We start from the raw sequence: 10,000 nt of genomic DNA on the forward strand, positions 1-10,000 counted from the left end.
TCTAGGCTAGGCGAGAGAGCCTTGGTAAGGACAGTTTCATAAATAGCAACTGACAGGTCCCACTCATCACCTGGGCATTCTCACACACACACACACACACACACACACACACACACACACACACACACACACACACACACACACACACACACACACACACACACACACACACACACACACACACACACACACACACACAGAGAGAGAGAGAGAGAGCGAGCTCTACTCTGGTCTCTCTGAACCTGCACAATCCTGAGGTCCTAGCCAGCTCCTCAGCATCCCTGGTTGCCATAGCAGCGGGTGATGGACCAGATCATTTAGGCCAAAGCTAGAGCAGCTGGGAGGCCGAGTCACTACGGCAACCTGGCGTTACTCTGACACTATGGTCCTTTTCAGCTTTATTTCAATAGGAACAACGGTAATGACCCTCCTAATGGCATAATAAAAGCCTGTAAACATTTAAATCTTTAAGCCAACAAGAATAACAAGCACAATATACGGTTTATGGAGGAGTTATCTTTGTATCAGAGGAGCAGAGACTAAAAATACATTTGCAGCTTTTGATATTTTTCTTGCAGCTTTTGATACTTTTAACACAATCACACAGCTGAAGAAGGCTGCAGGAGGAAAAAAGCCTTACACACACCGAACACACACACACACACACTTAGTACAGTACCTGTGGTTTAGGGCATTCCTGAGGAGAAGCCAGTGGGAAGAGCAGGAAGGGAAAAGAGAAGCAAAGATGAGACGACAAACCAACATACACACACACACACACACACACACACACACACACAGTTGAGTATTTATTCTAACACAGATACTCAAACACACAACTGTACACATACAATACGACAAACCCACACACACACACACACACACACACACACACACACACACACACACACACACACACACACACACACACACACACACACACACACACACACACACACACACACACACACACAAACAGATACTCAAACACACAGCTGTACACATACAATACGACAAACTGTGACAGAGCGCAGTGCGTCTGTCACTGGCAAAGGCAGCTTTCCCGCCGCAACGTGAACAATGACTTTACAAACATTTGCACAAAGACGGCGCTATTAAATCATGTTGCGATATTGATTTGTTTGTTAAGATATTGTGAATGGTACAGACCTGAGGCGTGTCAAGATGGGGGTTAAGTTAACACTAGAAATGTTTTTAAGTTAAGCATACAGGGAATCAAAGCCGCGATATGCGGTATAGAGGTTGAAGTGAATCTATTTATCGGTAACGTAAGCGTTCTCTAAAAGTGTGCATTATAACATCAATGCTTACTAGCTGGGAGATGGAAATGCTTTGTCCGAGTGTATGTATGATTGTGTGTATGTACCTGTTCTTGGTGCTTCAGTTGCTTTCCAGGTGCAGGCGAGCAAACTGGAGTATTGGGCAAGGGACACTTTTCTGCGCATCTTTCGCGCCCAGACGTGGGAGCGCTTATTGGCGCAGGTGTGTTAGAGTGGTAATATTATTTGGTGCTTAGTGAGGTTTCTTATGGCATTGTATGGAAATGACATGAACGATTGTTAGTAATGTGTATTGCCTATGTCATGTGTTAACCAAAATGTGGTGAATTTGAATTAATTGATTTGTTGCTATGCATGGTTTAGTCCAGTGTTTTAAATGGTGTCTGCATAGCGCAGTCAGGAGTTAAGATTCCTCCTCGGTTGTGAGGGGTCCTGCTGAAAGACCTGAGGTAGGCATAGAACCTAGTGGGCATTGTCCCGGTGTTTGTTTTTCCTTTTTGTATCAGTGTTTTGTTTTGTTTTGTTTTGTTTGTCATCAGTGTCTTAACATATAACCTGCCGGTAGCCTAAAAATAACAATAAAAGAAAAAAGCCTCTTTTGGATACAATCTGCTGCAGTTGTCCATCATTCAGTCCTGACCAATCCACCCGCTCGGGCACACTCCGTTACACAAACCAACACACACACACACACAGATGAGTGTTATCTCTATCTCTCTCTCGCATGCTCGCAAGCACACAGCAGAAACACACACACTTACACAGACAAACTGGAGCATCCATTAAAACTGAAGCAAAGATGTAGGGCTGTGTCTCTCTCTCACACACACAAACTGGAGCATCCATTAAATCTGAAGCAGAGATCTAGGGTTGAGACCAGATGCTCAGTCATGGATCACTACAAACACACACACTCTCTCTCTCTCTCTCTCTCTCTCTCTCTCTCTCTCTCACACACACACACACACACACACACATATTGCCCCCAGAAATTACAAACATGAAACTAACACTAATGATGAGTGTTGGGGAGTGAGGGGGTTCAAGTGTGAAATTAGCAAAAAGGCAAATTAGCTGAAAATCATCAGGAGATAAAAAAAAGAGGAGAATCTGGTGTGTGTGTGTGTGTGTGTGTGTGTGTGTCTTAGTGTGTGTGTGTCTTAGTGTGTGTATCCCCATGGGGAAAAGCCATCCTCTACCAGATCAATCAACACTCATCAGCCAGGGTAGCCAAGCACAGGGAGAGAGAGAGAGAGGGAGAGGGAGAGAGTGGTGGAGAGAGAGAGTGGTGGATAGAGAAGAGAACAGAAAATAGATAAAGAGACTGAGGGGTCTGATGTACACACACACACACACACACTCACGCAGACGCACATGCACACGCAAAGGCACTCACACGCACACACTCACATGCAAGCACTCACACGCACACACTCACATGCACGCACTCACACGCACACAGAGAGATATCAATATTCCGAATGTCTTTTTTTAGGTTGTGCCCTTTCTGATTGGTGGGCATGCCTAGTGCATGAGAAGAACAGCACTACTGATTGGTGAGCATGCCTAGTGCATGAGAAGAACAGCACTTCTGATTGGTGGGCATGCCTAGTGCATGAGAAGAACAGCACTCCTGATTGGTGAGCATGCCTAGTGCATGAGAAGAACAGCACTCCTGATTGGTGAGCATGCCTAGTGCATGTAAAGAACAGCACATCTGATTGGCGAGCAGGCATGCCTAGTGCATGTGAAGAACAGCACTCCTGATTAGTGAGCCTGCCTAGTGCATGAGAAGAACAGCACTTCTGATTGGTGGGCATGCCTAGTGCATGAGAAGAACAGCACTTCTGATTGGTGATTGGCAGGCATGCTCACCAATCATAAGTGGCACAGTCAAGAAGGATGACAAGAATATAAAAATCACAACAATATTAACTGTGCACGATTATTTGTAGACAAGATCCAACTTTGCACGATTATTTGTAGACAAGATTAACTGTGCACGATTATTTGTAGCCTTTGTGATTAGATAATTGCATTGGTTCATATTTCTATTGTAATTGTTATAATTGTATAGCCCTACTGGAGTGCATCTCTGTCTCGTCTTTCCGTATGATTAGTGTGTGTGTGTGTGTGTGTGTGTGTGTGTGTCTAACAGTCTTTCCTCATCAGTAGTGTGTGTGTGTGTGTATGTGTGTGTGTGTGTGTGTTTCTAACTAGGGATGGGCATAATTAATCGACAATCGATAGTTGATCATTAAGAATTTCGTCGATCACGTTAATTTGTTGTCGATTAAACTAATGTAGGTTGCGTTATATAGTGTGTCTTGAAGCAATTAAATTAATTTCACTGCGTGGCAGCAATTAAACATTATACCACCCGGGGACAATATTTGACGCTATAGGCTACTCAGTTACCTACGAGTTTCCGTTTTGATTTATGAAGAGTTCACGGTGAAGTGTTGCGAGGGACCATTTTATCTTTTAAAAAACAATAACGTTAGTTCACTGCAAACACTGCGATGTAATAATTGCCTACCAGTAGGGCTATCAGTGTACGAGCAATAGAAGACATTGTTTCGATTTAACTCATTGAAATAAGAGCTGCTCTTAATATTTTATATTGTTGGTTGGTTTAATACCTTGTTGTCAATGAAAAGTCGTTGTCCTACACCATGGGTCTCCAACACGTCGCTCGCAAGCTCAGTCGCTTGCCGTCCCCTTCTGAGCTTGCCAGAGGCTGAAGCAGTAGGCCTAGGCTACTACTGTACATTAAAAAACAATTGTTGCCGCGACTGGAGGCATTCCAGCCTACGAATTTAATAAAGTAAATCATGCAATTCAAACTCAATTTAGGCTACTTGGCTACGCAATAAGGTTTCCATTACAGCACAGCGCACGTTTTGAATGAATGAAAGCGACTGCCTTGTTTCGCAATAAACAGCGGGTGAAAATTCCGACTCTTTCAACAACATGAAATGTAATACCCCCCAGATTTCAGTGCTCATCAGTCCCAACATTGAGCAATATAATCAAACTGTCCAAAAGAAAATTAAAACCCAAACCAAACGGAAAATCTTCTGCTTTTGATAGCGGTATGCGCTCCAAACAAAACGCATGTCTCACAATAAAATGCACGTAGAAATAAAGGCATGCTGAATATAGCCTTCGTCTGGCCCAAATAAAGCCCTGTGCTTTGCGCAGCCTAAGTAAATGAAAGACTCCGGCCATAATTTGAGGATTTGTTAAATAGCCTAATTAATTGTTCTAGGCTAATCTCTCACTCTCTTTCTCAACTCCGTGCCTTGGATAGTTTTGAGTTACATTTTGACAAAACCTGTCAGATCTAAGCATTATTATGTTTTTGGTTAAGTTATTGTTTAACATGATTCTTTTTTATAATTTATTATTTTGGAACAAATGAGGGTCTCTGTTTAATCTGAACGCCGGCTCGCATTCCGCTGCTTTAGAGCACCTCAGCGCAGAGCTTAATATCTGTTTAGCCTAACCAAACGTCTAGTTTAACTGCCACAAGTTATTCTTCTTGTGATTCTTCTTGTGAAACACGCTGTATTTCTGTATTTTCATTGCATTTTTAAATTCATAAAAAGTTAAATAAATAATAAATTTTAATATAGGCCTAGAAATATTAATGATTAATCGATAGTCGATCGACTAAGTATTTCTGTATGAGTAGAGTGTTGGTAGCAAATTAATGTGCCTACACAAGACTAGGGGAATGTCACAGAGAAATTCTTTCTGCGTCTCTGTGTCTGTGCGTGTGTGTGTGTGTGTGTGTGTGTGTGTGTGTGTGTACACACGAGAAAGAGAGCAAGAAATGGAGTAAAATTCCTCAGAAAGCAGATTAACTCTGCCGTGTGACGGCTTAAAATTATCTCAACTTCAGGAGCTACTTAAAACAACAAACAAACAAAAAGATAAACAACAAGAAGAAAAAACACAAATGCTGGACAGGGCTCATTTGGGGACAAACAGTCCCAGGGCCGTGAGAAAGTTCAGTGCACCCTCTCTGCCCTTGGAGACACACACACACACACACACACACACACACACACACATCACTATCTCTCTCTCTATGCCCTCGGAGCTAAATCAGAACCCTGATGACCATGCCGACTAGCCCCCGCGTCCCCACAGACGGCCGCAGCAGCATTCCGAGCGCAGTGTTCCGATGGCCTCCCGCGGGACAAAGCAGGAACAACGGGAATGAAATGGAGGACAAACAGGAAGAAAAAGATGAAAAGAAGAAAAACATGGAGGAAGAAAAAGATGGAGGAAGAAGAAGATAAAAAGAAGAATGTGTCTGAATGATCATTCCAGAGAAAAGGCTGTCACGTTTACACACACACACACACGTTGTCACCCCAGAGACGAGGTTGTCGCGTTAAACTGATCCAGTGCGAAAGACCACACCCAGGAAGAGAGGGGGTGTTTGGAAACACACACATGACTGTACATTGTACTGTAACAGGGGCTCTCTCACTGTCTCTCTGTCTAATGCAAATTAAAACAGACAGACACACACACACAGAAACACACACACACACACACACACACACACACACACACACACACACACACAGAGATACACACAGAGCTGTGATAAGGGGACAGGGCTGAATTAAGGGGTTGATGCTTTTTTCAGTCACACTATTTGGGGAGGGAACAGGAGTGGCTGATCAAGACATGAAAGACGTCCTTTACTCCTCGTGTCTGTGTGTGTGTGTGCGCGCGCGTCTTTTCCTTTCCAGTCACACCATGAGCACCCCAAGCAACACACGCAAACCCCTAGTGAAGGCTTTTCTGTGTGTGTGTGTCTGTGTGTGTGTGTGTGTGTGTGCAAACATATTCAGCTGAGACGAGTCTTTATGTGCGCCTTTCCACAAGCACAAAGCGTCAGTCTTCTACTTCAAACACACACTCCTTCAATCCACACAAACTCCACACACACACACACACACACACACACACAAACACTCCTTCACTCCACACAAAATGGCTCAGTTATCCAAACAAAAATACACACACAGGGCGACACATCTAAACACACACAAACACACACACGCACACACACATACACACATACACATTCGTTGAACTGCAGCTCAGGGAATTAAATGAAGAGCAACACAGAAGACCAACGACACTCAAACTAGCAAACAGAAATGAAACCAGCACAGACACACACACTCACGCAGACACACACACACACAGACAAAAAGATGGAAACCAGCACACACATGTACACACACACACACAAATGGAAACTAGCACAGAAATACATAGAGGGGGAAAATAGCACAAATATACGAAAAAAGAACCAGAGTCAGACACGAGCATAGTCACTGAAAAAAAAAAAACTATACAGCACAGACAACTAGCATAGCCACTGAAATAAACCTCTATACACAGCACAGAGAACTAGCATAGCCACTGAAAGAAACCTCTATACAGCACAGACAACTAGCATAGCCACTGAAATAAACCTCTATACACAGCACAGAGAACTAGCATAGCCACTGAAAGAAACCTTTTTACAGCACAGAGAACTAGCATAGCCACTGAAAGAAACCTCTATACAGCACAGAGAACTAGCATAGCCCCTAAAATAAACCTCTGTACAGCACAGAGAACTAGCATAGCCACTGAAATAAATCCCTACACACAGCACAGACAACTAGCATAGCCTCTGAAATTAACCTCCAAATAGCACAGAGAACTAGCATAGCCACTGAAATGAACCTCTATACACAGCATAGACAACTAGCATAGCCACTGAAATAAACCTCTATACACAGCACAGAGAACTAGCATAGCCACTGAAAGACACCTTTATACAGCACAGAGAACTAGCATAGCCACTGAAATAAACCTCTATACACAGCACAGAGAACTAGCATAGCCTCTGAAATAAACCTCCAAATAACACAGAGAACTAGCATAGCCACTGAAAGAAACCTCTAAACAGTACAGAGAACTAGCATACCCCTGAAATAAACCCCTATAAGGCACAGAGAATTAGCATAGCCACTGAAAGACTGACAAACCTCCAAACAGCACAGAAGTATCACTAACTAACTTTATAATGCTCACTAGAGGAGGCTGATCAGAGAGAGACATGCACACACACACAAACACACACACACACATAAACATGCATACAGACACACGCACACACATGCACACCTTGATGAGCAGACTAGCACTTGTTCACAAACACAACAGGACAAACACCTTCATGAGTAGACTAGCGCTTCTTCACACACACAACAGGACTAATTAAACACCTTCATGAGTAGACTAGCACTTGTTCACAAACACAACATGATTAATTAAACACCTTCATGAGTAGACTAGAACTTGTTCACAAACACAACAGGACTAATTAAACACCTTCATGAGCAGACTAGCACTTGTTCACACACAACAGGACGAATTAAACACCTTCATGAGCAAACTAGCACTTGTTCACACACAACAGGACCAATAAAACAACTTTGGACGGAACTAACATGTGGCTCACAAAAAGGAAGCAGCAACACAAATATCAATAAACACAAAATACTATTACATATCCTGCTCAGTGTAGACACACACACACACACACAGAGTCAGATTCTCAGAGCAGAGCCAGACAGACGGGAAAGAGCCATTTGAGGAGCCATTGAGGACGAATGCAGAAATTTTAGGGGGCGGAAGGACTGAACACACACACACACACACACATGCGCGCACAAGCACACACACACGGGAATCACATACGAACTGACAAATTGATACTGTCCCATCTTTGCCCGATAATATCACCATTCAGTAATTCTGCACAACTCAATATATTGCAAAGGATTTACCTACGATACATCACCATATCTGTGTAATGAACTAGAAGAAAAAGGCAAAAGGCTAGAATTATGTATTCTTTCACTGCATTTCACAACTTAATGAAAACAAGGAGTATTATAGCTTTAGCTTAGTGCCTCTTAAAATATAAAATAAAATTGACAGTGTATAGCCCTCATTCAGCTGTGCTCCAGGATGCATGAGTTGGTGACTGGTAATGGAAAATTGAGGATGCATGAGTGGGTGACTGGTAGTGTTGTCGTACTCGAGTCCGGTCTTGGTCTCGAGAACATTTTTTGCTTACTTACCTCTGTCTCGTCTCGAAATTGAAAGCAAAAATACTCGTTCTTGACTCGGACTGACCTAAATTTGAAGAAGGTGGACTCGTAATTTTCATAGTATATTCTAAAATATCCACCATTACAGATATTCTTATTTTAATAAAAATTATGATATTGACTGGCGTTAAATTATATCTCATGGTGCTATGCTGCGCAGTGCAAAGGTTTTGAGAGATACAATGTCCAAACGGCACAGCAGTTATTCTGGTTTATTCTGGTTTTGGCATAATTTGTCATTCCAATGCGTGCCTCTGGTTGTAATAATTGCCGAGATGAGTGAGCAATCCGCAATTATTAAATTTAGTTACTTTGGTTAATTTGGAACCACAATTCAACACCTTCAACTTTAATGAAATGTTGACATCATGCCATTCAAAGTTTTGACTCCAGCTGAGTTCCTAGTCTTAAAATATTGTTCAGAAAAGAAGTTTGGTAGACAAATGTGTGCTAGACTGCTCCTATAGCCAACAATCCCCACTCTACCCTTTGGGAATTTAACTTTTGAATGACACGGGTGTTAAATGTAAGTAAATCATGAAAATCTACTCTTTTTTTGGTCGGTCCCGATGCAGTGTTGACTCCTCAAAGACAGGGTCTCTACTCGGTCGACTCGGCCTTGCCTCCTCAAAGACTCGGTCTTGACTCGGTCTCGGCTGCATTTAAAAACCAACGGTCTTGGTCTCGATCTTGACCCTTTAAAGACTCTGACTCGACTCGGTCTCGTCCCCATCACTAGTGATTGGTAAGTCACATTGAGGATGCATGCGTGGGTGACTCTGGTAAGGCAAATTGAGGATGGGTCCATTTAGAATTAGAATTCAATATTCGTGAAAATATCAATATTTGATGCCAGCATATTGATAACATATCGCAAAAGGAAGTTATACGATATCTTCCAGTATCGATATTTTGTCCCACCCGTAACACACACACACACACACACACACAGGAGGAGCCGAAAGAGAGCAGGCTGCTGCTGCTGCTGCTGCTACACACACACACACACACACACACACACTCCTGTCCTACTGAGCAGCTCCAGATTCTATACCAGACAACAGAATCCATCCCACAGTGCAAAACACACACAAACACACACACACACACCAGACTGACAAACACACACAAACATACACCCCCACTAGACTAAGAAGCAATCGAGAATAGAAATGCACACAAAAGCAAAGACATCAGCAGCAATTTTCAACCCAACACACAGTACCATAGGTAGTGGATCACTACAGGGAGAACTTTGCGCACGCACGCATGCACACACACACACAAAGAGACACTCCAGTGGCACAACTGGAATCACACACACACAAACACAAACTTCAGCAGCATAGCTTAACTAAACCAAATTGAACAATGTTACTTACAGAGCATGGAGAGTTACACACACACACACCCACACCCATACTGCAGAGATCAGATGTCCGTACGCCAACAGAAGTGAAAGCTCTGTCTGAGAAGGGTAAGGGTGTGTGTGTGTGTGTG

General features: G+C 42.9%; 1 protein-coding gene across 3 annotated transcripts in view; it reads right to left on the reverse strand.

The window, feature by feature from the left end:
• Positions 1 to 10,000, reverse strand: part of rapgef2b (Rap guanine nucleotide exchange factor 2b) — a 113,567-nt gene that overhangs the window by 49,123 nt on the left and 54,444 nt on the right. The gene's annotated exons all lie outside the window — the stretch shown is intronic.

This window comes from Alosa pseudoharengus, unplaced genomic scaffold (assembly GCF_046254945.1).
Source record: "Alosa pseudoharengus isolate Yale_2024_CS ecotype anadromous, Long Island Sound unplaced genomic scaffold, YU_APseudo_1.1 YU_APseudo_1.1_scf_16, whole genome shotgun sequence".
Lineage (NCBI taxonomy): Eukaryota > Metazoa > Chordata > Actinopteri > Clupeiformes > Clupeidae > Alosa > Alosa pseudoharengus.